Raw genomic sequence first — 27,685 nt, 5'->3', positions numbered from 1 at the left:
AGCCAGTGCTGTGATGTGGGCCAGAGGGCAGCACAACCAGTGTGGTTGGCAGGGGAGAAGGCAGTAGGCCTCAGACAAAGGGGAGGCAGAGCAGATGTGAGGCAGGGAGTAGCTCCATCCCTGAGACCAGGAGCCAGGGCCCAGGCATAGGAAGCACAAATCAATTTGGTGGCCAACATTAAAGAAGGTATCCCCATGTCAGTTCCTGCTTCTGGGTCTCTCCACATGGCTGATGCAGACATAAACCCAGCATAGCTGGAAGCAGGGAAATGGGCGGAGAAGCACAGGACCAGAGTATCAGATGCAACTCTTAGATCTCCTGAGAGATTCCTGACAGCACAGGAAGACAAGAGTTCTTAAAAGGAATGCACGTAAACATGACACATCACATAGTTGGCAATGCAGTTCCTGCGGAGGCAAATTCTTCCATCTTCTAATCTGCAGGCTGCTTATCTCATCTCTTCTTTTGAAGCACAATGGTTTCAGCTTTCTGTTTAGCCAATAACATGTACTGTATAACCCCTGTCTGTGACAAAGTTCCCTGTCAGGTCCCCTGTGAGTGGACCTCACCCTTCACCGGAGTCTTTCAACTCTGCATTGACCCTCAGTGTGTGTGCTGTGGCCCAGTCTTTCCATGTCTCTATTTCTGTCACCTACACAACCTCCCTTGTCTTCATTGCTTGTCAAATCCAGATACAAGGGTTCTGGGAAGAGGTGGCTCCCAGTAACAAACCAGCTGTGTGGGCCATCTTGTCTGCCAGGCTGTATGAAAGTGCTTCTGAAGACAAAGTCTTCTTCTGATTCCATCCTTTAATGCCAGGAGATGTTAAGCAAGTCTCCTTTTCTCCCTGAGCCCCCCAAGCCCAGCCCACTGATCTGTTGTAAGAATTAATGAAGCAATGACCAAGAGAAGATTATGCATTTAAAGCACTGTACAGATGGCAGGCATTGTTATCATAAAATACGGAGCTTTGACTCACACTGGGGTGTGACTGAGTCTCCTCTTGCATCCTTTCAGCTTATTTATGTAACCTTTGCTAAAACCTTTGTAATCACTGCTGAGCATAGGTTTCTGGACATGCTTTATTTCTGCTGAAGTGTCTACAAGGCAGCCATATCGTCCACAAACCAGTGCTTCTTGGAAGAATTAGAGTGTGGTGTGTGTAGTTAAAAATGGCTTGGGCATTCCAAGTGAATGAGATATCCTGGATAGAAATCATTGTAGCTACTTCAATCCAGTCAGTAAGAGCAAAAATATCACTAAATCCATGACACAATCAACCAGCAGCCTAACGTTATGGTTCTTAGCCTGGAAATTTTCCATTCAGCTACATTTAATCTTCAGCAACCAGCATTGTCATGAACATCAAATTTAACTGCAGAGATAGTAATTGAGCTAAGCTTCAAAACAGATTTTTACACGTGTCAAGTCCTGTGCTAAATATATAATCATGAGTAATACATAGATTTATCCTAAAGAAAGTCACATACAGATAAACAGACACATAAAAAACCATGTTAATGTGATCATTGTTATCTAAGATAGTTGGTATATTCAAAGTGCTATGGGAAGGCTTGGGATGGAGCAACCAACTTAGCATGAGAAGTTGAAGAGGAAATAGCATGTAAATTGGGTTTTCAAGAGTGAACAGAAGTAGGTCATAGAATGAATACAGAGCAGTTGTTCAGAATCTGGCTGTGGGGGCTGGTATTGATGCTTCAAATCCTAATTTGTAGCTTCCTAACTGGCTAGTCACTTGGATATGGTGCTCATAGGACCTACCTTACAGGTTATGGTGAACGGAAATGAATTAGGTCATAGAAGGTAGACATAAGAGTTCCTGATAGTTGGCTAAGCCTTTGGTGAGCAACAGTTTATTTTTATTATCATTGTTTTTTTACTAAGTCAACAAGCAAAAACATTTTTTTAAAAAGTTCCTGGAATTCTCATAGACCCGGTCTCTAGGTTTAAGAGATCTGTAGTAGTATTGTGTCAGTATTAATACCAAGAATGGCAGCATTCTCATAAAAGGCACAATACTCTTTCCATATGAAGTTTGCCCTCGTTTTCATTCCAGTCCTGAAACATGCGCATGTTCACACACACCCATACCCACCGTATTGAAGCATCAGTGGCACCCTAAAGACCACAAAATAATTAAGAAATTGGTGGCACAGAATGTGAGTGAAAGAGAATCACATAAGCAAAGGGAAAAATGACCTAAGGAAAAAAGCAAGGTCAGGTTAACATAGTGAGTTAACATAAGTCCAGTGAGATTCCGGGCTTGGGCCTGGTATCTATATTGTTATATTTGTCTGCCTGTGTATATTCAGTTCATCTAAATAGAGCATGCCCTTCCCACTCAGTTCCGGTTCTTGTCATCCATTTGAAGTTTGTGATGTGTGGACAAGGACCTAAGACCTGATTTAGGTAATTGCTTCCATTTGTTGAATGATGCAGTGTTCAAGGCAGTATCAGACACATGATCCATGTAAAACCCTGAGCAAGATATTATTTTCTCCAACTTACAGGCAAGGAAACTGAGTCTGGGAGAGTACAAAGTCTAGGCGTAAAAAGAAGGGCAGGATTTGAGGCAGCAAAGAAGGAAGTAGATGATAAGTACTGAGACTTGTGTTTAATTGACAGGCAAGGTATGTGTGGCAAAGTAGTGTAACTATGAGTGGAAGAGGTTGAATGGCCATAAATGCCAGGCTTAGGAACTTGACTGTGGCTACAGGAAGCTAATAAATGACAGGTTTCCTTTTCTTCTTTATAGCTTTATGAAAACTCCCTCATAACAAATACCTAGGATGCCACAAGCTCACTTGCTCTGAACAGAGGGAGGCACCAGGTGAGGCAGAGGATTCCTTGTACCTCTCCACAGAATGCCCTGGGATGGGCAGACAGTTCCTTCTTCCACCAGGTTGCCTTCTCTGACATCTGACTAATATGCAAATCCAGCACTTCTTTTCACCTCTCCATTCTCATCTATCTCTGCTCCCACTGTGCACTCCAGGCATACAGATCCAACTGTCAATCCCTGAAAAACACAATTCTTCCCCGAAATCTTCAGCAGATTATATATTCCCAAGATCTCCATATTCATCATGCCATGCACTTCCTTGCCATATTCATCTTCTTAGGAAGAATGCACTGCTTGTCTGTGTATTAGACCATAAACATGGGGACTATAGGCATCTTGCTGGTTCTCTATGGATCCCCCTGTGTCTCGGTACTTTGTCATCCTTGTCTAGTGGATAAGAAAATGATGAAATGATAGGACAAATATTCTGATTCCCTGTTCCTTACTCATTATCAGATACTGATCTTCAACTTGCCAGTAAGCTCCACCAGACCCTAAATCCACACTAGCAACTTGATAGTTGATTTCCATTTGTACCTCCATATCTAACATATTCTTATCCCATTCATAACCTCACAATGGTACACACCCTCACCGCCGCCAGAAGCAACAACAGAACTTCCTTTCTCTGGCCTTTCTAGGGTTTATCTTTTATCAAAAACCTGCCAGAATTCTCTTGCTGCTACCCATGAAATGTTCCCAGGACTCACAGTTCATTCATGCCCCCAATGATATTAGAAAGGATTGCACTGGAGAAAGGAATGCAGCTGGAAACCTTGAAAGCCTCTTGGTTTTACAGCATTTTCTAGAGCACAGTGGGTGAATCAATATGGATTGTAAGCATGTGATAGCAACTCACATCTGGCTCGCTCTCCTGGAATGAGTAGCCTAGGAGGGACCAGGGCATCTGCCTGCCCATGAGGAGAGGGTGGCCCTCAATGGGATGTCACGGTGAGTGGGTTCTGGGAGACTTCAGCCCAGCAGGCCCAACCTGGAAGTCCAGCACCAGCCATAATAATTATTGCCGCAGCATATTCATTAACACCCCTGAGTAATCCCTGTGTTCTAATCCCTTTGTTAAGCTCTTGGCATAGTTTACCTCAATTATCATTGCATCAGGGCAGAAACTGATTATTCCTTTTAGACAGCTAAGGAAACGGGGTCACAGAGAAGCTAGGGAGTTGGCACCAAATCACACAGTTGTTGATGGGGCCAGGACCTGAACCCCAATCCCAGCTTCAGACATGTGCCCAGCAGGAAGTCTTCCAAAGCACATAGGCTTTAAGTTTCGTGGTTTAAAATGGAAGCATCACAGTAAAGCAATGGAATTTGTTATTGTAACCTAAGTCACAGAATGAGGAAAATGTAAAGTCAGTGGGTCTTAAGGAATATGTAAGGGATGAAGAGGAAAGCAGGGTTACAAGTATCTCCCAACATAAAATCATAAACATATTCATTCCATCACACATACACGAAGATCAAAGGATTAGGGCTGTCACACACAGCATTGTGTGTGGAGGGTACACACTGGAACTGCGCAGTGCATACCTACAACTTCATGTGGTGGTTCCAAAAATCAGACTTCTTTATTCTGAGGCATTAACATAGGGATTGAGGGAAGGCTTATTAGTGGGGCTTGAGCTAGTGTGGTCCTTAAAAAATCAATTTTTAAAAATATGAACATAATGAACTGGCTAACACAGTACCATGGAAAGCAGATAGAGTTCTAAGTTGTGGCCCAGAGTCTCAGTGTCATCATCTCCTGTGCCAACACAGCTTCCCATTCAACCATGCCAATGTCATTTCCATTACCTCCATTCCTAAAATGTCTGTTCTCCCATGCTTCCTAAACTGCCAAGTGCTCCCTCCTCTTTGACCTCCTCAGCTCCAACCTGTCTTTATTCATGACCTCCTTCTGTTTCCAGAACTGGAGAGCCAGCCCTCCGTCATTCACACATTTACTCAGTGAATGTTTTTGGAGAAGCTTTAGTAGAGACAGATCCCCGCCCTCCAACTGTTCCTGAAGTCCAGAGGGGGAAGTAAATATTCAAGTGAGTCCTTTCTGAGAGGGTCTGTGATCATTTTCCTTGTCTGCCCACTGGAGGAATTCTCATATTTCAGATCAATAATACTGTGCATCCTTAGCAGTTAAGTAACAGTTCAAAATGCTTAAACCAAACACAGTAGAGACACTTAGAAAACATCCTGACCATTATAAGCCAGTAGGTTTGTTTGTATCCCTTCTGGGCTCATTTTGTGAGTAAGCAATAAAATGCTAAGTTTTATAAAGTTTTTAATAAATTCCTAAGCCCAGTCCTTTTTCTGCAGATGCTTGCAGAATCTTGGCATCGCATCCTACTGTTTCCAGGATTCCAAGGAATCTGAGTAGTACTAGTGAAAAATTCACTTGAGCAGATGAACCCTGTATTTCATTCTACCCTAGATGCTAATTGGACAGTTAGATACAGAGTGAAAAAAAATTTCATCCTCAAAGATATAAAGAAGCAAATTATACATAGGGAACCACAGTAGGTGAAAAGACTTTTTTTGTAAACAGCCTTTACTATAAGTATCAAGTCCACCTTGGGCATGCCTGTTTTCTTTTTAGACATTAAGGCTTGTCTTAGTAGACTTTCAACTCTTCTAAGGCAGATGTTGTATTTTAATTATTTCTCTAGCCCGAGAACCTAGAATAGGGCTCAATAAACATTTGTGAATATATTATCCAAACTGATCAAAGTAGAGGTCTGTGATTGTCTATTGTCTTGTTATCTCCACAGTGTTCTAGAAAAAAGAGTCATTAAGTGTTTATTTCTGTTTTTCTTGTCTGGAAGGAATAGGAGACTGTCTGGCTTTGTTTTTGAGGTATGTCCTAATCCAGAGGAGGCCACGATGATGGGAATGATCTTGTCTATCCAGATAGCTTAGATATTGAACTCATTGATAATACCTGTTAATGAGTCTATGAATAGCATTCAGGAAAATGGCTATATATCTGAATTTAGTCCACAGTTACACTAAAGCTTGGCTAAATTTTTTCCTTAAGAACTGTCACCATTCTTTGTCCCTAAGACCTGTATCTCTCCCTAAGACTGCATAGAATTCTTGGGAAGCAACACACCTTCCCATTCTTCATACCACTGTGCTGTGGTCAGTGTGCTTTCCCCTGGTCCCTTGTGAAACCAACTGATAAACAGGAAGTGGTTTATAGAATGAGGATTCATCTGAAAAACAGTGTATTCTGGCAGCTCACCTTTCCGTGGAATGTCATAATGGATATTGTGAGCTTCTTGTCCAACTTAGCATTAGCAAGTTGGTTTGACTTGAAGTGCAGCACAAGTCTGAGAAATCTTCCTCTGGAGACCTACATATGGGAGCCCAGTTGCTTTACAGGACATGTGTGTGGCTTAGCATTCACTAGATGCCCCCTGTGTATGTTGGTGAGAAGATTGTAAACCAAATAAATCCATTTCATCTTGACTATATTTGGAACATACAATAAAAAGGAGTAAGAAAGATAAACTGATGAAATAGGGAAGTTCTTTTCATTTTAATCCCTGTGTTCTTTACTTTGTCTATTTTCCTGTAACTACTTCTTTCCTTAAGGGAACTCACAGGCATTGTTAAAGAATTCTCATGTATTCAAATATATAAAAAATAGTGTCAGCAATCCATTAGAAATCCTGATTCCCAATTCATATCTTGTGGAAAAGATCCAGAAAGAAACAGAGACATTAAGGAAATGCCAGAGGCTGCAGCTTCGGGGTCTTTATTATGTTTGCTTTCATCTTAATAGTTTTTGTTCATCAAACTATAGTTTAATACCTTGTAAGGTATTAAATGGCAGTGCTATGGCAGGTGTTTGGCACAATAATTAAGATGCTGCATCAAATATTGTTGCAGTACTTGGAATTGAGTCCCAGCTTTGTTCCCCTTTGTAGCTTCCTGCTTGTGCAGCTGAGGAAGTGATGGCTCAAGGCATTGTGCCTCTGTCACCCATAAAGGCAACTGAATGAAGTTCCTGTCTCCTGGCTTCAGCCTAGACTGTTGCCAGTGAATAAAGGATCTCTGTCCCTGTCCCTCTCTGCCATTCAAATATTAATTAATTTGTGTATGTATGTATGTATGTATGTATGTATGTATATTAGTTATAGGACACCAAGTCAGTCCTAACTCACTGCCTTCAGGGTTTGCCTGAAGGAGTTTCATAGAAGTAGTACATTTATTGTCTTTCCCTATATTTGCACCAAACCTGTCACTTACTGGATCCGTACGACCATCGCTAGGGACTTCAGCATCAACTCAGCACCAACATCCTTCTCATGACATAGAGATGGGAGACAGACTCCTTGATTTTAAAATTACGCATTTGGCGCTCAAGGAAAATATCCTTTTAAAAGAAATGTCACCTAAGAGTTCCACCAGGTCATCTAGGTCCACCATTTTTATAATTCCTGCCGTGTCTTATTAATTCTGTTGTTTTCCTATTCATTGATCCATCACAATGAATCAATGTGGTTGCTTCTGAAAGAGATGGAAAAATATGGCGAAGACGTTAGTGGAGAAAAGATATTGAAAGCTAAGTTTATTTTGGTGTCAAAAAACTTTTGAAATCCATAGTTTTGTTTTTTTCCATAAGACACTTTTCATGAACCTTTTGAAACCCCTCGTGTGGATTTCAAAATTGTTATATTTTAATTCCACATCCCATACACCTTTTGAAATACCTTCACATGCTATCTATTATGAGAGTCGTGGTTAGATACCTTATCTAAAAGGTAAAGAATATCTGCACAGACACTATTGAGTTGATTTTTGTTCCTATTTTCCTTTTTCATGATTAGAATTTTGCAAAAACAGTTACAATAAACTATCTTGGGCTGAACAAAATAAGTCAGGTATTTTGATCTTTTCTCTAGATTGATACAAATTTGGTCTTTATACCTGCTTTCCTTGCCTTTTAAGGCAGGATGATAACTCATTTGTTTATTCACTCATTTATCCAACTTATAATATACCCAACACATTTATTAAGCATCTTTTTTCCCAGGAATATTAGAAAGAAATTATAAAACAGCGAAGATCCTTGTTACTTACCTGAGAAGACAATGCGTTCATGACTCAATTGAACTCTAGGATTTACATCATGTCATCATGTGGGAGAAATTTAATGACAGAAAGATGGTTGATGTTACATAGAATTTAGTATGTGCCTGAAGTTCCTCTATGTGATTTTTGTTTATTTTTTTAGTAATATTAATTCAGTTTAAATATTTTTATTTAGTTTCATTTACTTGAAAGGTAGTGATGGAGAGAAAATGAGAGGGAGAGAGAGAGATCATTCACCCACTGGTCTGCCTCCCAAATGCTCCCAATAGCCAAGACTAAACCAAAACAAGGAGCATAGAATTCCACCCAGACCTTCCATGTGGATTGCAGAGATGAAAATATTTGGTTGTTACCCAGTATTCTCCAGGATGCAGCACAAAGCTGGATAGGAAACAGGGCAGCTGAAATTCAAACTAGCACTGTGCTATGGTGTGGAGGCCTCCCAAATTCTGTCTTAACCTCTTATTTTTCATGTACTCATCCTTGCAACAGTTTTAGCAAATAGCCACTATTGCACTCTAACTCTATGCATGCTGCAACTGAGGAGCAGGTAAACCAACCAGTAAGTAGTAATTAGCAAACCCTAAAAATTCTCAACTTTCGAAGAATGAGTTGAGGGAACTTAGACATTGGTAATGAGAGGAAGGCAGGTGCCAACATACCTCCAAGTTGGGACATCTTAGACAGACATAGGGAAAATGAGCAAAGATATGCTTGGGTATAGAGATCTTCAGTTCAGGTTTAGTACTTGTTAGAGGAAAGGGGACTTCATTTTAACTAGCTCTGTGTGACACCTTCCAGGCACATGAGCATCAGAATTTAAGATCTCTGCAATTTTCCATTACCCAACCGGATGCCACCATCCTCACTATGGGAGCCATCCTCGCCCACACTGAGAGAGGGACTCCACTTAGTTTGGCTTTGGCATCCACTGTCTAAACGCCCTGTGATGGTTTCTTCTACTTCCTGCTTAGCATCCTGCTGCTTCCCTTCCATCAGAGGCTGGGTGGAACACTTGTCAAAGGTACAAGCCCCCAAGGCAAATGGCCTCATTTTCAATTCCAGGCCTGCCACTCTTCAAAGAGTGACATGGACACATTGATTAAGCTCTTGGGGGCTTGGTCTCCTCATCCAAGAAATGAAGATGTGTTCTGTCTTCACTTTCTAGCCAGATGACATGAAATGAACTAATGCATGTAAAACACATAGAGCATACTTGCATATAGCAAAGCATCAGTAATCATAACACTCCCACTGTTGTGGCTGCTGCTGTAACCAGAATGGTGAATGTTATATTTATCCCAAGGCCCTGATGTGCTTCTCTGGAAAAGGTGTTTGAGATGCCCTGGCTCCTCATCACATCCAAGTTGCTTCCTAATAAACCATCCTTTGCTCTCATACATGCACATACACACACAACCCAGGTTTGAATGTTGCAGGGTAGAAAGTGATTCTTCTTTTCCTCCTCCTCCTTCTCTTCCTCCTCCTCCTTCTTTTTAATTTGAGACATGTAGAGATGTCACACAGATAATGCGAGAGAACTCCCATCCATCGATTCACTTCCCAAATGCTGGAAATGGCAGGACTGAGGCAGGGCCAAAGCTGGGACATGGAATCCTGTTCTGTATCTCCCATGAGGGTGGCAGGGACCCAACTGGTAAGCTAATACCTATTACTTTCCAGGCTGTCCCTGGAAACCAAACCCACATTATGGTATGGGACATGGGTATCCCAGTAGGTGGCTTAGCCATAGAGCCAAATGCCATCCTTTTGCTCTTTGATATGCATTCTCACAACCTAATCATGATTAGGCCACATGAGCTTTTACCCATGACCTCCCAACCCAGGCTGATGACCCAGTTCTGCCATTGTCCTAGCAGATGTTGCCAGGGTACATTCCCCAGTTCAGAAGCAAGACTGAGAAGGGATTAGAGAGGCAAAAACCTGAGAGGCCACTAGTCTTAGGTTCAAATCCAGGCATCTATGTCTCTCTTGATTTTAGCTCAAACAACATCTGAATCTTAGTTTATCTCAGTTACTATAAAGATTAGAAATTAGTAACCCATAAACAACAAGACACCAGGCATGTAGTAAGTGTTCAGGGAGTGAGCACTAATTCTGCTGTTACTATTACTGTCGTTATTGATGTTTTATTTGATCACCCTTCCAAGCTGTAATAGGGGTATATGTTTCTGTGTCATTAATGACATGACTGTGAAGATATTTCCAATCATAATACCCTAATTATTGAAAATGTAAAATTTATGAGTTGAGGGAGAGAGGTATAAAAGAAAGGAGGGAGGGGGAGAGAGAGAATGCTTCCATTCATTGGTTCACTCCCCAAATACCTGCAACAGCCAAGGGCAAAGCTGAGAGCCAGAAACTCAGTGTAGGCCTCCCATGTGAGTCGTAGGGACCTAAATACTTGAGGCAGCGACTTATGACTCAAATTCTTGGTGCCCTGCCATGGGCAAGACTCACACATTGGATTCCTGATGCCTGGCCTCAGCCTGGCCCAGCCCACTAGGGCACTTGGAAAGTGAACCAGTGAATAGGAAATATTTCTCTTTCTTTTCTCTCTATCTCTGCTGGCTTTCAGATTATCTGCCTTAAAAAGATAAATAAATTAGTAAGTAGACTGAATTTACCTCTCTGGAAGTTAGCAGTGGCCACACTGAAGTAGCAGTGGCACCCCGAAGTCCCTAGGAAGCACTGTGCAGAGGACACCTGATTCTTGTCTGCTTTTGACCCTGAGACAACTTAGAGGAGCCTCACTGTTAACTGCAGTGAGGTTCTTATTCCTCCTCTGTGCATTTAGCAAGGACCAAAAGAAAAAAAAAAAAAAAGCAAGGCTTCAGGCTACAGCAAGATGGAACTGGTCCAGGAGAGTCAGGAGCTGTGTGAGTTACGATTCTAGCAGTTGATTTATCACTCACATTTTCTGTCTTTATTATTATTATTATTATTATATTCTCTGGTATTATCTGCTTTCCTCTGCTGTTCCATGTGCTGTCTTCTAGTTTGGGTTTAGATAGTTTAGATGATGAATTTTCTTTATATCCTAACCAAACTAGCACAGGGAGAAGTTGGAAGTTAAAAAACAGATGGAGTTCCTGGGATCTCTGGTGAAAGTTCTCTACTATGAATGCAAGCAGCATGGAAGCTGCCCTTGCTGAAGGCTCTTCTGTGACCCACAGGAACACGACTCCACAATGGGTTCACAGTTCTCCCATTTCCTTTAAAATGCTTTGTAGTTGTTGGCCCAGGCTCTCACACAAGAGAAGCCATAGAACTAAAACTGTTGCTACTTCAAGCAGTTGGCGGATGCACCATCATCTGCTGCTGTCCTGGTTGTCAATTCAAAGAACTCTGATGAATCTATGCGCTAGAGAATGCAGTCAGAGAACAGGGAGTAGTTCCCAGGCCCTGTGAGAAGACCAAAATTCAAACTCAAAACCCACATAGGCAGCAGAGACAACAAAGTCTGTTGTCACATCAGACTGCCATCGCTGGGGACTGTGTGTCACTGCCAGTACTATTGCCGCTGGACAGTAGACATCACCCCTCCCCAGATGAGCCCCCAAACTGTCCAGGCTTCTCACTGTCCCTCCCTCTGACATACAGCCCCATGTGGAAACACTCATTTGGCTCCAAACACATGGCTAATGATGCCCCATGTCATGAGAAGGAGACTTAGATGACAGACAGCCAAACTATGATAAATACTTGCCTTTTTGTCCTCCTCCACCTGCTCTCATTCTACCTAAAATTAAGTATAAAACATCTAGTGTTTCTCCCCCCTCCCCCCAAATATTTCTACACTTTAAAACATTGTTAGCCCCATTTTACAGATGGGAAAGCCATCTCTGAGATGAGATGACTGTAAAAGTTCATACATGAGATTTATCCCATCTGGATTAGCGCTGTCTGTACAGGTTTTCAAACACCACTGCCTTCTGTTCTTTTGGATTCTTTGGGGGGCTTTCTGATCAGTGGAATCTTTTTGTTTTCTGATGAACCCTCATGGTCCAAATAAAAATACAAGCCGAGTTGCCTGGCTGGGAGAAGGGAAGTGAAAACAGAGTGACTATTCAGCCTCCTGGGGCCTATTTCAAATGCATCACTAGCTAGCCATTAGGGTTTGAAAATTCCTACTGCTAGCCTGAGGGAGAGGTGAACCATTCCTGGCTCAGTTCCTGTCTACTCCTGTAGCCCTGGGCAGAGGGACAGGAAACAACCTGAGTTCAAATAGGGAGTTAACTGTTCATACCCAGTTTTGTGTAAGATCGTGGTCTATCATCCTCACAACAAATTCCATAGACTATGGCTTCATCAGGATATTAAAAAAAACAATAAATGAGAAACACCAAAAGAGCTTTTGTTGGTGCTGCATTTCTGACCAGAGCTAAAAATGTAGAACACAGCAGGTTTGGAAAATTTTTGAAGTGTTTCAGCTCTAAGGAAGACTCTGTCGGGGCCGGTGTTGTAACATAGTATATAAAGCTGGTGCCTATGATTCCAGCATTCCATATGGGTGTCAGTAAGAATCCCGGCTGCTACATTCTCAATCCAGCTCCTTGCTAATGTAGCCTAGAAAAGGAGCAGAGAGGGCCCAAGTGCTTTCGGTTCCTACACCTACTTAAACCCAGAAGAAGTTCCTGGCTCCTGGCTTCCATCTGGTCGAGCCCTGGTCATTGCAGCTGTTTGGGGAACGGACCAGCAGATAGAAGATTTATTCATTCTATCTGTCTGTCTGTCTTTCTCTCTGTCTAACTAACTCTGCCTTTCAAATAAGTAGATCTATAAAAGTTAAAAAAAAAAAAAAGAAGAAGATTGTGAGTATATTGGGGCACTCCAAAGATGCAATATGGTTTTCTAGAATTTTCCAAACCTTTGACCAGCTGTAATATCTTTTAGGTTTTATCTCCCACATCCAGTTTTTACCACATTTTGGTTTGTTTCTGAGCACCACTAATGTATGTTACTCTACATAGGAGCAGTATGAATGGATTGTTCTGTAGCCATTTTCCTCACAAACATTCTTGTTAAGCTTGTAAAGCCCCGAAAAAGGAAAATACCAGGTTCATCCAGGAAAGGCAAACCTGGAAGGGTCCCTGGTGTCTGAAGGCTTTGACTTGCGCGATAGCTTTTCTCTGGGAGGCAAGATTGCAGACACAGAGTCTTGGGCCTGGCTGCTCTCAGGATGATAACAGCAGTAATTACAACTCTTTAATTAAAAGAGGTCTATAAAGGTCAATTATGGAAGGCATGAAGGTGAGGGAAATTTGTTTTCAGACTCCATCTTTTTAAATTCTGGTGGTTTTGTATTTATCCCTCAAGGCATGCAAGGAGTCCACAGGCTTGACCTGGCTTATGCCATGGCCGGAGTTCTGAAGAGATGATGTAGCCAGGTGCATGGCATCCACCCAGGCCCATGACTTGTACTTGATTTTGGAAGTCAGTGTGTGTCCTGCTTTTTAAATACCACCTGGCCCCTGTTGCCTTTGTCCTCCCCTGAAATCTGCTCAGTTAGGAATGTAGTACCTTCTTCAACTACATCTTTTTCATTGTGACTCATTGCTCACTTCAGCAAATTCATTTCTCCGGTATGAACTTCTGGATTTCTTATTTGTTTTTGGTGTAAAAGCACAACTGTAATCACTGTGTCAATTCGGAATGATCAGGACCAAAGCCAGCCACCTGACCCTTCGTGCCAGTTAGGCAAAGGCAGTCATCCAGCAAACAGGCAGCTCACTGAGTCAGATCTGACCAGCAGCTCCAGCTACCCTAGCCACCCAGGACAACCTACCTGGCTAGACAGCTAGTACCAGTACATAGGAAAAGACTTGGCAAATTGAAAAGCACTTCCATCTGGCAGAGTTGGGCTGCAGTCCAACACAGCACCAAGTCAACCTGGACTTAATTGTAGGCTGTCCCATGGCAGCTGTGTAACCTTGGCCACCTCATGAACTTCCCCGAGCCCCGGTGTCCTTATGTGTAGAGCAAGGATGATGATAAATTAGGGGAGCATCAAGATTGAGGCAGTGTCTAAACTCTCTGGGATACAGTAAGTGCTCACTAAATGTTAGCTCTTATAGAGCGATTGAAGCATGGGACGATTGACTTGATGGTCTCATTGCATTTTTATCCTAATGTAGATTCTGTGCTCCAGTCGAATCAGTTTTCTCCTTCTTCACAACACAACAAGATCCAGCAGCCAAAGTCTGGGTCTTTCCCTACCCTGTTTCTCACCAGGCAGCAGCTCATGCTTCCTCAGCCCGTAGCTTACTCCTTGCTTCCACTTCCCTGGTGTTCTCACAGTCACCTGAATGGCTAGTGAAAAGATGGAAATAAAAATCTCATGACACCACATGAAATTTTTTGAAAAGTACAAAATTGTGTACTCATGTATTATTTCAACTTTGTAAAAATTGCATAGGTTCAGTAGGCATACACGTTTTAGTTGCCATAGTTACCATAGGTTTATTAACACCCATCTCAGCAAGGGTAGCTCAAATTTCAATTGTTTAGGCTTATTATTTGAATAATTGCATAAAGCAGTGCTTGACTGTTAGCGAGTCAATCCACAAATCACTCCAGGGGCAACAGGTGCACAGCAGGCTCAATGGCCAGTCACGTCATTGCTTTCCAAGTCTGTGATGGATCATTTCTCACATAAACAGTAAAGCATGCAAGTGTGCTGCTTCCTTGTCTCTAGTGATAAAGTCACACAGTATTTTTTTCAAATGGCACTTATAAAGAGGAGATGAGTCAACCATGATGAAAGTCTAGCAAAAAAAAATGGTAATGGCAAAAAATGAAATTTGAATCAGATGTAAACAGAATTATAGAAAAAAATTAGCATGAAATAGAATGCTGGTTCCTTTGCCCTTTGGAAAACTCTTGATGTGGAGCCAGAGAAACTTAGTTAAGGTGCAATTGACAGATGAAGGAAGTGGTAGCAATGAAAAGGTCATAGAGGAAATGACACTAAGCAAAAGAAGTAGACATTGAAGGAATGCTCGAAAATTGTTCATATTGCTCAAAAGTACAAAGGCTGGACTGTGGGAAGTTGACCCAAGTTCAGGAGTGTAAGGCAATTTGCCAAGGCACAAGAGAGATGTTTGCTTGGCACTGTAAGTTACACAATGGGAAATGGACAGTGTTCCAACTGTGCTTCAGCTTTTTAAAAAATATATAATAAAATATGAAACTTTAAAAGTATGATGTTTTTATATTTTATATTATAGGGTGCTAAGTATGAATTCTGCTATTTTTTTTTATCCCACTGTACATTTGTGGCCAATAGCAACAGAGGTTTAGATATGTGACCCCAAATTTTAGAAGTCTTGGAACAACTGAATTTTCCTCATTGATTGATCAGATCATGTTGCCTGCTTCCAGTTCACGTGGTCAATTTTATAGTTAGACATGATCTAGGAAGTGCCTTGGCCTTTATCTCTCTGCAGAAATAAATGGTCAATTGAAAATACACCCCCAAAATACATGAATGTTACAGTGTCAGCTGATTTTTCTTTTTCTCTTCAAAAGTTTTCATATATTCAAAGGTTCAGCAATTAGCACATATTACTTTTATAACCCAAGAGAAATTGCTATTTACAAGAAAAATAAAGTTCAGCTCAAGGTGACAAGTCGAGGTTCTTTTGACTATCTCTGGCTCCTTTAGGATCTTTAACCCAGATGTGACAGATGTGATGTAGATACCTTGTTATGATCCGTAGCTCTACATGGGCATTTGGGTTCTCTGTGATGTTTTAATGATCTCAGCTGGGGTGAAATGACTGCGTATCGAGGTCTTCTGGAATGTATTACCCCTCCCACCATCTGGAGACCTGCACTTTGTTCTCTCTGTGAAGCTATTTCAAAATGTTTATGGCATCCTGGAATTAAAGGACAAACTGTGTTTTGGTGCATAAAAATGTTTCTAAGTATGTGCATTGATTTTTCATAATATAGATTTTCATTAAATTTTGTGAAGATATACCTAAATAGAAGCTCAGGAATTATTCCCATGTAACTCTCAGAAACTTACAAGCGATGGAGTAAATTATTAGAATGCCAAGGAACTCGTGATGACATTTGAATAAACCTTAAGAAACTTCGTGTAAGATTATTTAAGTGTTCTATTCATTTGGCTGGAAATTTAATCTCTTAACATCATTATTGAGCATCTGGAGGCTCCTATAGCCTGGTGGCTATGATTTTCGGTTACCATAGAAACTAAGTCAGTCTCAGAGTCTGTATGTTTCCTTAGGTTGCAACAAATGAAGTTAATCTTTTTAAGATTTATTTTATTTATTTGAAAGTGTGACAGAGAAATGGAGAGAGAAAAGGAGATGGAGATCTTCAGCCTGCTGGTTCATTCCCCAAATGTCCATAAATCAGAGCTGAGTCAAATCAAAGTCAGGAGCCTGTAACTCCATCCAGTCTTCCTATGAGTTTGACAGGGACCTAAGCACTTAGATCATCCTCTATTGCTTTTCCCAGGCATGTTGGTAGGGAGCTGGATAAGGACAGTCAGGGTTTGAACCAGTGCTCATATGGGATGCCAGGGTCATAGGGCAGTAACCCTGGCCCCAAGGCTAAATTTTTGCATACATGTGAAAGCAAAGTTATTACAGAAGCCACAATTTCCATTTCTAAAATGTTGTTCATATAAAATTGCAATAATATCTCACTAATGACTTTATAAAAAATGTATGTCCTTTGTTAAAAATACATAAAGTGCAATAAAGGACCAGAATCAGTGCATTCCTCCTTAGGGTAGCTTGATGTTGTGCAAAGATTCAGCATTCAATTCAGCATAGACACAGATATGGGTTGTGGGTTGGGATGGCAGATGTGGAGTATGATCTCCTCCCAGGTTGGCACACAGTGCATCCTGTAGTTTCTACTTAAACTTTCTTCTTAGCTCTCATGTTAGTGCCTGGCCAGTGTCGCCACACCTCCACCTGCAGAAGAAGTTGAGCTTAGTGAGTTTGGGCAAGGGGGCTCTGCCACCCTGCCAGTGAACAGCTCCACATCTTCCTTTCTGACAAGCAAAAGGCGACTGAGCCTCTGTCCCAGGCAGAGGGAGGCTCTATCTTCTGGCAAAAACTTTATCACTTGGCTTGTCCTGAAGAATGTGAATAAGGGGAAAGAAAGGCAAATAAATCTGAATTTCAAGCATCATCTAGAATGTGTAGCTGACCTGTGCAAGCCTTTTTCATAAGCATCCCTTTCCTTGCCAGCTTTCGAAATGGTCCCTGTGACCACTAGTGAACAAACGGCTGTTTACAGTTATCTCAGCACCCTTGGACATCTGAGGTGGACTTCCAACACTATGCATAGTTCTTCATGCCAAGCATTTTCAGACTTTTGGAACCTGACTTATAAGTGTCAGTTTCTACTTTTGAATTCAAATAAGCTTATCTTTTAAGTCAATTTTCCATGAACTTTTTAAAGCACCTTACTGTGTTTAATCTTGTGCTGCAGTGTGGTCTGGCTTCACATCTCTACTCTTGGCCTGGGGAGAACATGGTGAAAACACATGGGTGCCAGGCTTTCTGCTAGCCAAGCCAGGTGTTTTCACTCTGCCCCTCTGGGTGGAGTTCACAGGATTTATGCCCAGTGACAACGGCACTGATAAAGCCTGGCTGCCCTCTCTGGATCCCAGAGTGCTGCCACTCTAACATTTTATGTGTAAAACCCAGGATGGCAGATTGAAATATGTTTGTGTATATTTCTGAAAGCCACTGTCCATGAAATTTCTACTTCTCTTTCTCAAGATTCCTCGCCTTTTCTGCACCAAGTGTATAGTCAAGTGGTTTAGCATATGCAGGTGTACCTTTGGAGTATGTGCAGTTAGAAGTTCAGAGTGAATTATAAGTGGCTGATGAAGTGTGATGTCAGGATTTTTGAAAGACGTCTTGACAAAGCTGCATCAGTAAGCTTTCACCTTGGATTCCCTCCGCTGTGAGACCTGGGAGTCCCCTTTGTGGACAGCTGAAGGCTAACACAGCATGGCTCACTGGAAACATAAAACAGTGTCATTAGCTCCTATTCCCCGCATTGTATTTAAAAACCAGTTTGGTTTTCCTGTCACAGAAACTGGGCAACAGGCTACTGTGGAATCATGGGACATAGCACTGGTAATCTTTGACTGCATTGGAAAGGATGAGAACAAAACCTGCTTCCAAAGCAGACACAGTATCTTGGAAGGGATGAAGGGTCAGAAAGAAAAAATAGAGAAGAGAGGGTAGAATACTACCACAAATCCAGGCGGCAGGAGGAAACCCCGGGTCTCATGGAAAAAACAATGTGCAAGGATGCATTGAAGATAACACTGGAGATCAGCTACATCTTCCAGAGCAGAAAGTATTAGCTTTTCCATATGGTTGTGGGTAAGGTTCATTAAAAACATACCGTAAATAACAGATTACTTTTTTGACAGTCGTAGACAATAGCAACTCCCCTCCATTTTTCAATATCAAATTATTGCTAGTAATTAATTAATGATCATCTAAAAGTGAATGGACTATAACTTTCATAGTCTCAAGGTACATTTCTTTGTTTTTAGAGATTATTGCAGGTTTTTCTATATTTGGTTTGTGCTTGTGGGAAAATGTTTCATTTCTACTGCTGTTGAAATCATAGCTGCCTGTTGTTTGCTGTCGCTGTGGAATATTATAAATCCTGTCACTTTCAGAAGCTAATGCTGCTACTCATGTCCTTCTCTAGCCATTCTGATTAAAAATTTGCAGCAGTAAGAGGCAGGGCCCAGGACTGAGAATTGCCTATTATTTTTGTGTCTTATTTTGTCCCAGTAATTCTCAACCCAGGTTTCACAGAATGGAAGAGTCAAATCTCCAGGGGGAATGCCTTTTTGTGTACATGTGTGTATGCTAGATTCCACAATGAAACTGATACATACCCACAGTAGAGAGCACTTATATTACTAACCTCAGGGAATATTTGCAAACATCCCAAGTCTGGGGCTGGGAAATGATTTAAACTCTAGTGTAAGCAGATATAACTTTGTAAGACCTTCTCAAGTTAATCTCTGTGTACCCCTCTCTCTGCCTGATGATTTCCTCTATAGCTTCTGGGACAATTAGAAGATGTGCGCTCCTTGTAAGTGTACTAAGTGTCATAACATTAACCCTGAATGCGTCGCTTTGTCCAAGCATGACGCTGTTTTGCATCTGAGAGTGATGGTGTGATCCGTGACAGAGTCCTGGTAACACTTCTCTGACTTGTGGTCACTGCTTGCCATGTGGGCACATTGGTGGGTGAGAGAATGGTTCTCAGCAGAGCCACCCACAGCCCAGCTTTAAGGGTTCATGCCCAGAGATGGAAAAGATGCTATATTGGGACCAAGAGAATGCAGATGATAAGGTGACAGCCCACCAGGGGCAGACAGAGCCCCACCTGACTACGTGGAGGTGGCAAGTTGCTGCACTACACAAATGCTTCCTGCTCAGGGAAGATTGAGTGGCATTGGAGTGACACACATAAATATTCATTTTACGCCTATGCATGTTTATAGGAGCCTAACTGCCATCTGTAAAAAAGGGTGATTATTCATGAAGCAGTGTTACAAGAACATAGCCATTCATGAGTGTATGCCACCACGTGATCCACACAGTGATGGATGTTGTCTAATGAAGGCTAAGGAATGAGCTCATGTAGGAGGTACAAGGTACACTGGTTGTACGTCCTACTGGAGAAACTTATCTTAGGCTTATAAAAAGTGATAGGGGAAAAACATGGCACATGCTACCTGGTACAATTAAAGTACTTCCTTTTGCATGGGCAGATTGAAGGCAGTCAAGAGAAGCTTCCTGGAATACATGGCATCTGCTCTTGGACAACTCAATCGGATCCAGACAATGCTGAGCTTGCAGAGGGGAGGCTTTCTAGACCAAAGGAGCTAGGATGACAGAGGCAGGAAGCAGGGGACCTTGTCTGGGGGATGCAGTGTACAGAGAGGAAGAGCAGCCCTGCCACCTGCCTGAGGCCAACCCCTGACCATGACTGCACTCCTCTGACCCCCCACATTGCTCATCTTTAAAATGCAGACAGTGATGCCTGCTTGGTAGTGATGAGTGAAGAGCAACTGAGTGAGAAGTGGCAGAACATTTCTTGGCACATGAAGGCTCTGTAAATGCCACATTTGGATTATCAGGCAAAGAAGGTCCAAGGCCCAGTGCTCTCCAAGATGGCTTTGATTTTAAGGTCATAAGATTGGGGGCCGCTGAGAGCATTGAGGGGTCCCTGAGAGTAGAATCCAGCTCTCTGAAGCTGCTGTGTCTCTACACCTGGGTACAGTATTAGAGGAGGGTGTGGAGAGAGGCAGGGGACTGCAAACCAAGACGCCTCTGAGGACACACAGCTGCCCCTTCTCCTCCTCCCACCCAGTGCTGTGTATGTCAATATGGAATTTGAAGGAAAAGTGGTAGAGGATATTTCATATCATCCTAGTGGAAAATTCCCTGTTCCGAATTGCCTTCACCTCTCCTGCTTTTTTGGCAAATAGAAGGATTAAAGGAGAGAATGAGAAAAGAAACTGGCTTTGTTACAGAGAGGAGAAAAAAAAATAAAAGAACCTCTCCATCCCTTTGAAGAAACCATCAGAAATCGATATTATGAGCAGCAGTCATCAACATGGAAGGTGGCCCTGACGTCTTCACCGAAGGCCTTGCTGCCTAGGGCAAAGGTGCTATTAACATGAGCCAGGCCTGGCATGGTGCTGATGCACTGCCTTTCTCAGGCAGCCTCCACTTCCTCAGCCACTCTCCTGTTCCCTTCAAGCTAGTAGTCCCTTTAGGGTAGTGGTTCTCTTCGAAAGAGTTAGGTTCTGAATGCTAAGCAAAATGCCCAGTAAAATTCTCTTTACTCTGTACTGAAAGAAAATGCCTGACACATACCCTTCCTTCTCTTATACATAGTTCCTTGTGGTCTCATCTTGCCTCTGTGAGCCCTGTGGAAGCTCCTGGGAGGGCTTGGGAGCACCAAGTAGTGATCTCCTTTCAGCACCCTCTTGCCAACCCCAAGAACAATGCCCACACTCCCCCAACTATCCCTACCACAGAAGAGTTGTCAGAGGACTTCAAATCATAGCTCTAAATACTTCTGCCCTTTATCAAGTCAAGAAGGCATCGGTCTGATTTTTTTAAAAATTACCCATTCTCACTTTTTCTCTTAGAAAACGTTCTCTACAATAAAGCAGTTTGGTTTCTGGTCTGGTCCTTCACTCCAAAAACTTTTCTTTATCTTGCCAAATAAATGAGTTCCTTGAACACAGACCCAGTTACGACAGCAGACAGCGAAGAGGGGCAGGAAGGAGCCCATGGTCCTCAGTTATTGCTTCTCTCCATAAGGTATTTCAGAAAAGCACCAGTAGTTGGGGCATGATTTACTTATCAACAGGAATCCAAAATATTCCCTCAAAGTTGAATTTGGAAATCCGTTTGTCTCTTGCAGAGGGCTATGGCCAGGGTGAAAAAGACTGCAAAGAGATGTAGGATTACAATTACCTGCAGAAAGCTTCCCTGTGGATATTTAGCACACAGTGGCATCTGGCCACCAAGAGCTGTTTCCAAAGCATCTCCTGGTAAAAGAACTTTATCAAAGCATCATACCGGCTTCTCACAGTCACATGGAATTAAGTTTCCAGAATAAGCCTTTATTTTTCTGCAATTTAGAATTTAAGACAGCAATTCCATCAATTGCATCAAAGTGAGGAATTTATTTTTGGTTTATTCAAAACAAATTATACCCCATTTAACTTGGCCTAGCAATATTAAGAAAAAATTTTTTATTTTTAAAATTTTTCAAATTTTTCAAATTTAGCTTTTTATTTCTTCTCTAAAAATCCAATCAGATAAATTAACAGACTAGATCAGAACCTCAATCATAATTGATACATTTTATACTGAATTTCTATTACTAAAAAGCCCATTGGAATATGGCTTACACAAATCCAAGATATATACAAACTGGAAATGACCGCTGGACATTAGGGGATTTAGAAAATTCAACTTCATATTCAACTTTTTGGGACTACTTTTTTATCCCTCAAACAGAATAATTTCAAAGTTATTCCTTTTTTACCTTACATCCTTGCTACAATAACTTTAAACTGACCTACACCAATGAACTGGGATAAACACCCACTGTGCTGGTTTGGTCAAGTATTGTCATGCTTTCACAACAATCTGTTTTCATTTTCTAACAGAGAAATAAGAATTTTGCTTGGTTTTTGTCTTTGCATACTTATGTTTACAGTCCCAGCAATAATGCCAAATCACATGCGTTTTAGGAAATGCTAATAGGGTAGAACTAGAGTTATATCTCATAGTGTTTTTCTGCAGCTATATGTTAAGTTCTGATCGACCCTAACTGTGGATCCAGTCTGTTTCTATCCACACTTCCAGACAATCACAAATTTTCACTTCTCTGCCCTCCCTGACAACTTGATTGCTAAAATACTGATTCATAACTGTAAGATTTCTAGTGAAGATACAAAACATTAATGGATATTTATGTTTTCCTAAGTCACTACTCCTATTACATGTTCCAATAAATCAAGAGAATGAAGCACTAAAGACATACTGCAATCTAAATGTAATACAAAGATGCAACTGCACTGTCGATTAAAATAGGTTTCCTCCCAAGAACGCACATACAGAAGCCCTTCAGTTTATAGCTTTTCCTGAACAAATTGAATTAATACACTTTTTCTTTTTTATGCGTGTAAAGTTTCAGGAAGTTTTAAATAACATTTTGTTAAGGAAAGCTGTTTTTTTAAAGGGCAGACTTTAATTAGGTGGGCAATTTGCCTTTCTCTGAACCATCAAACCCTGGCCATTACCAAAGGCAAGGAGCCAGATGAAGTGGGACCATGCATGATTAGATGTAGCAGAGGGAAGGGGATGAGATGTCACTGGCTTGCAGCTAACAGCAGTTGCTAGTAGCCTGGGTTAGTAATTTGCATATTATTTTAATGACCTATTAACACTTGGCTTTGAAATGAAAGGAGGATTGGAGGATTTAAAAAAAAACTGACATTTGATCTGCAGTTTTTAGAGCTTAGCGGTAAGGTGCACTTTTCACCAATGGCTTTCCTAATGCCTAGATGTGGACCTTGAAGCTGCCTCTCCCAGCCCTGGGGCATCTCCTGGCTTTTCCTGGGTAGACCCCACACCCCCAGTAAAAATGCACTGTGGGTAAATCTGAACTCTTGAATTTAAAGGCTGTATACAGGGTTGAGTGGATTTGCTGCAGTTCCCACAAGGGACAGCCTACTGTTTTGCTGCCCTAGGTCTAAGCTTGTTTGTACCTTTCTGATGTCCTGCCAGGAGAACTTCACTGGTGTAGATGTGTCTTTCTGCAAGGAAGACTTGGGGCTCCAGCTAGAGTCACTTACCTTCCTTGAGATCCTCAGCTGGAGGAGGCTTTGCAGGAGGGAATTATTTCACACCCAAACCACTGTTGCCCTGTTGCCCTGGCTTGTCCAGTGGTTACCATGGAGTCTGTCATAGCTTCTCCTTTCATTCAGTAAAGAACCTGTGAAGTCATTGTGTGTGGAGCTTTACAGATCTCCCAAAATGCAGTGAAAGACTCGAGAACTGCTGCCAAGCTTGTGTTTCCAGCTAATGAAAACATAACTTTCCTATAATTATTCATGCAAAAGTGAAAGCTTAGAGACTTTGGATAAAAGCCTTGAGACCCTGGGGATATTAGGAAGCCATTATTCATACAAGTCAAAGGTTGAATTCCTGTGTCTACCAGTATGCAGATAAACATCCCCCTTGGACTTGGGCTTAATGGCACACAGCAATTATAATAGTCTCTATAAAAGCTGAGCCATTTCATTCATTCGATCACTCTCTTGATGGTTAGTAGCCACTTATTTGAATTTTTAAAACTTTGTTGTACCACAGCTGTCCTTCCTCTCCATTTCATTGTCAATATCCAGAAGACAGGTTATCTAGTTGAGCCCTGTAACATCTAAAGCACCCAAATCAGCTTCCTGAGCCAAGAGCTGGATGCCCTGCAACTGGAAAATGTCTCCCATTTCCCAGAGTTTCCAGTGAGCCATTTTCCTGCATGTTCTTTTAAGTGGAAATTCTCAAAGAGCAGAGCGGCCCCTCCCATTCATTCTTGAGTGTGAATTACTTCTGTCAGATAACCCAATGCTCCAAGGAATAGGGCTGACTAAGGAAGTGGAAATAGGTTAGAACCTGTACAACTGTAGCCTGTTGAAGAGAGATTCCAGGACCAGCAGGTTGTGTGTGCAAGCATGTGCACATGTATATGTCTGTGTCCACATGTATACATAGTCCAGGAGAAGGCATTGGGAGGAGATCACTCACTGATACTGTGACTTGCATGGAGAATTATGTCTCTGTGTACAAAGACATAATTTGGAATAAGGGTAGGCAAACTCTACACAGTCATGTGTTTTGTTTTTACACAGCACGCAACAGGTATTGGTCATCTTTACATTTTAAAATGGGTGGAAAAACTTTGAGAGAAGAGTGCTGGTGAAAATTACATGAAATCCACATTTCAGTGCCTGTAAATACAGATTGGTTGGAAGGCAACTGTGCTGATTCATTGATGTATTGTCTGTGGCTGCTTTTGTGCTAGGATAGCACAGTTAAGTGGTTTCGGCAAAGCCCAGATGGTCTGCAAATGCTACAAAATTTACTACTTTCTCCTTTCTGAGAAATTCTGTCGACCCTGATTTAGAGCAAAGATGTTTGTTTGTTGTTGTTGTTTGCTTTTTTTTATGGTTTCATTTTTAACTGTAATACCTTTGGGTGAACAGCTTTTACACACTCAATAAAGGGACAAACAGCGTTTCTTTGATTTCAGAAGAAAATGTAGAGAGATAGTTACAGTGATTTCCATCTCACTGTTAACACAAACACAGAGAAACAAAATGTATTCTTTTTTTTTAAAGATTTATTTTTATTATTTTTTTCATTGGAAAGGCGGATATACAGAGAGGAGAGACAGAGAGGAAGATCTTCCGTCCGATGATTCACTCCCCAAGTGAGCGCAACGGGCCGATACTATGCCGATCCGAAGCCAGGAGACTGTTCCGGGTCTCCCACGCGGGTGCAGGTTCCCAAAGCTTTGGGCCGTCCTCGACTGCTTTCCCAGGCCACAGGCAGGGAGCTGGAAGGGAAGCGGGGCTGCCGGGATTAGAACCGGCGCCCGTATGGGATCCCGGGCGTGCAAGGCGAGGACCTTTAACCATTTGCGCCACCGCGCCGGGCCCAACAAAATGTATTCTTAATCTCAGGATCTTAGTTAAAGTGTAGCGTATCTATAAGTTTGTTGGTGCTGTAGTCTGGGTTTTTGTCTCCTACTCCCCCTTCCCCCCCAGATTTCCTTTGCTGATATCCTATCCCTTGTGGTAATATTAGGAGGCAAGGTTTTGGAGAATTGATGGGATCTCATGAATCGTGAGCTGTTCTTGTATGGGGTGAAGACCTGGCAAGAATGCACCATCTATAGGTCCTCTCCAGACATGAGATCTTCTAGCACCTGAGTGTGGGCATCCCCGGCCCTAGAACCATAAGAAGTGGCATTTTTAAAATCACAGCTCAGACAGACACGAATCATAGATCCGTTCCCGGTACTGATCCTGTGACCAACATGAATCTGTGAACTCTGTTCCTAACAAAATATCTTCAAGGATCCATACAGAATTGAGATGTGTTCTATGTGGATGGTGGGATTTTTCTTCTTTTTGATTCTCTGTAACTTCTAAATCGTCTTCTATGAGTACCTATTACTTTGATAAAAAGGAGAAATATATGATGAACAACATTTTCTTCTGACCAGAAATGGCTAGAAAAATAGAATAAAATGATTAAATATTAAGTAGTTTTCATAGTTTCCTTGAGTAGAAAGATGTACCAGGAGGTAATGGAGCCATGTCCTTGGCCTCAAACTTGTCCCTGGGAGTGAGAAACCAAGTGTACCCATCACTAACCTTTGCCATCAGGAGCAAAACTGCCTGCTCTAACTGAGCCTTTGTGTTTCTCAAATAAGGAAAATAACATCTGTCAGGGTTTTTTTTTCTCAAGCATTCAATAATTACAAAATGACATATGCCATTATAGGCATGTAAACATCACAAAATCACATTTGCCACTTATTTGAGGGAGAAAATATGCCTTAAGAATGTCCTACCTTCTCAGGTAATTTCTCCTATAAAAAAAGAAGGGTCTTTGAGTAAACTGTGTGGGGTGAAGAGAGGGAAAAATAAGTGAATCAACAATGGAGCAGCAGAGACAGAAAGGACATGCTCCTGAGGACAGTGGAGCTGCTTGGAAAAGCCATTGGCTCTGCCATCAGGGCAGGAAAGATATCATTGATGCCCGCAGAGTCAGGGAGAGCTGGAGCGCTGGGGAGGGAGAGTAGGCGTGAACGGGATGCATGATCGTGGAGCATGGTGCGCGTCTGTGGGGAAAATTGGCTCCCTCTGTGTGGGTTCACAGTTTTCAGTATTGACTATATAAAAAGCACCTGTGTACTCTAGAGCCAACCATGGCTATCAGGGGAGGTTGAGAGAAATGACTCTGGACCAAGACATTAAACCATCACCGCGCATCCAATAACCTTTCCAGTTAGAGTAGTGTCCCCAAAGAATTCTTGCACTCTCAGAATTGGAAAGAAGGAACATGAGTACTTAGAAAGTGTTGGGGCAGGTGTTTGATCTCAAAGTGGCAACATCAGTTAGGACTCCCACATTCTGCTTTGAAACACCTCAGTTTCATTTCCAACTCCCAACTCCCAATTCCAGCTTCCTGCCAGTGCACATCCTGGGAAACAGTTGTGATGGCTTAAGCAGTGTGAGAGCCCTCTGGCTTTCGCTCAGCCCAGTGCTAGTCATTGGGGCACTCGGGGAGTGAGCCAACAGGTGGAGGCTCTTTCTGACTGTGTCTTTGTTTCTTTTCTTTGTCTCTGTTTCTCCATACAAACACCAGCTCATGTTAAAATGTATGGTTGGGCCAGGAATGAAAAGAATCACAAAAAATATTGTAATGATGACTTACAGAAGTATATGCTAAGAGCTTAAGGGAGTGTGCCATGGTGAAGGGAAGGTCCTACAGTCCATTGTATTGCTGTCAACAGACACCCAGGAGTGTGTGGATAGGATTAATGCCAAAGGGAAACTTGGCAGTGTGCTGTATTCTTTTCTTCCTCCTTGTCTGGTTTTCCAGGAAGTATGGTTCTGAAAATTCCCTTTCCACCTCAATGCTCTTCCAGACCCTTTCCCTGTGTGCTCCCAGTCTCCTGAACCACTGCTTGCCATTAATGCTGGCTAGTGAGCATAGCCCATCCGATGAGGTCATACCCTTGAAGTATGAACATACCATATGAACTGGGAACTCAAGGTTCATAAAGGGTAAACCCAACAAACATGGCCAAAACCATAGCCATCTCTTCAGGAAGTTCACCGTGTTTCTGCCCATGCCCTGCTTTGCCATCTGTTTCATTTGTTACTACTGTCACTACTTTTTCTGTGTCTGCAGGTTTCTTATGTATGTCATTCTTTGCATGATGTTGTTCATTTCTATTCTAGAATGAGTTTACAAGTAGGTTGTTGCTACATCAAACAGGGAAATAAATTGTTTTCTTAATAGATTCATGCTTGAGACCTAAAGGGTTTGTATAATTAAATTGTT

The sequence above is a fragment of the Ochotona curzoniae genome, unplaced genomic scaffold, assembly GCF_017591425.1.
Source record: "Ochotona curzoniae isolate NIBS_2020 unplaced genomic scaffold, NIBS_Ocur_1.0 scaffold_4701, whole genome shotgun sequence".
NCBI lineage: Eukaryota > Metazoa > Chordata > Mammalia > Lagomorpha > Ochotonidae > Ochotona > Ochotona curzoniae.
The sequence above is the reverse complement of the archived record's forward strand: the minus strand, read 5'-3'. Positions refer to the sequence as shown.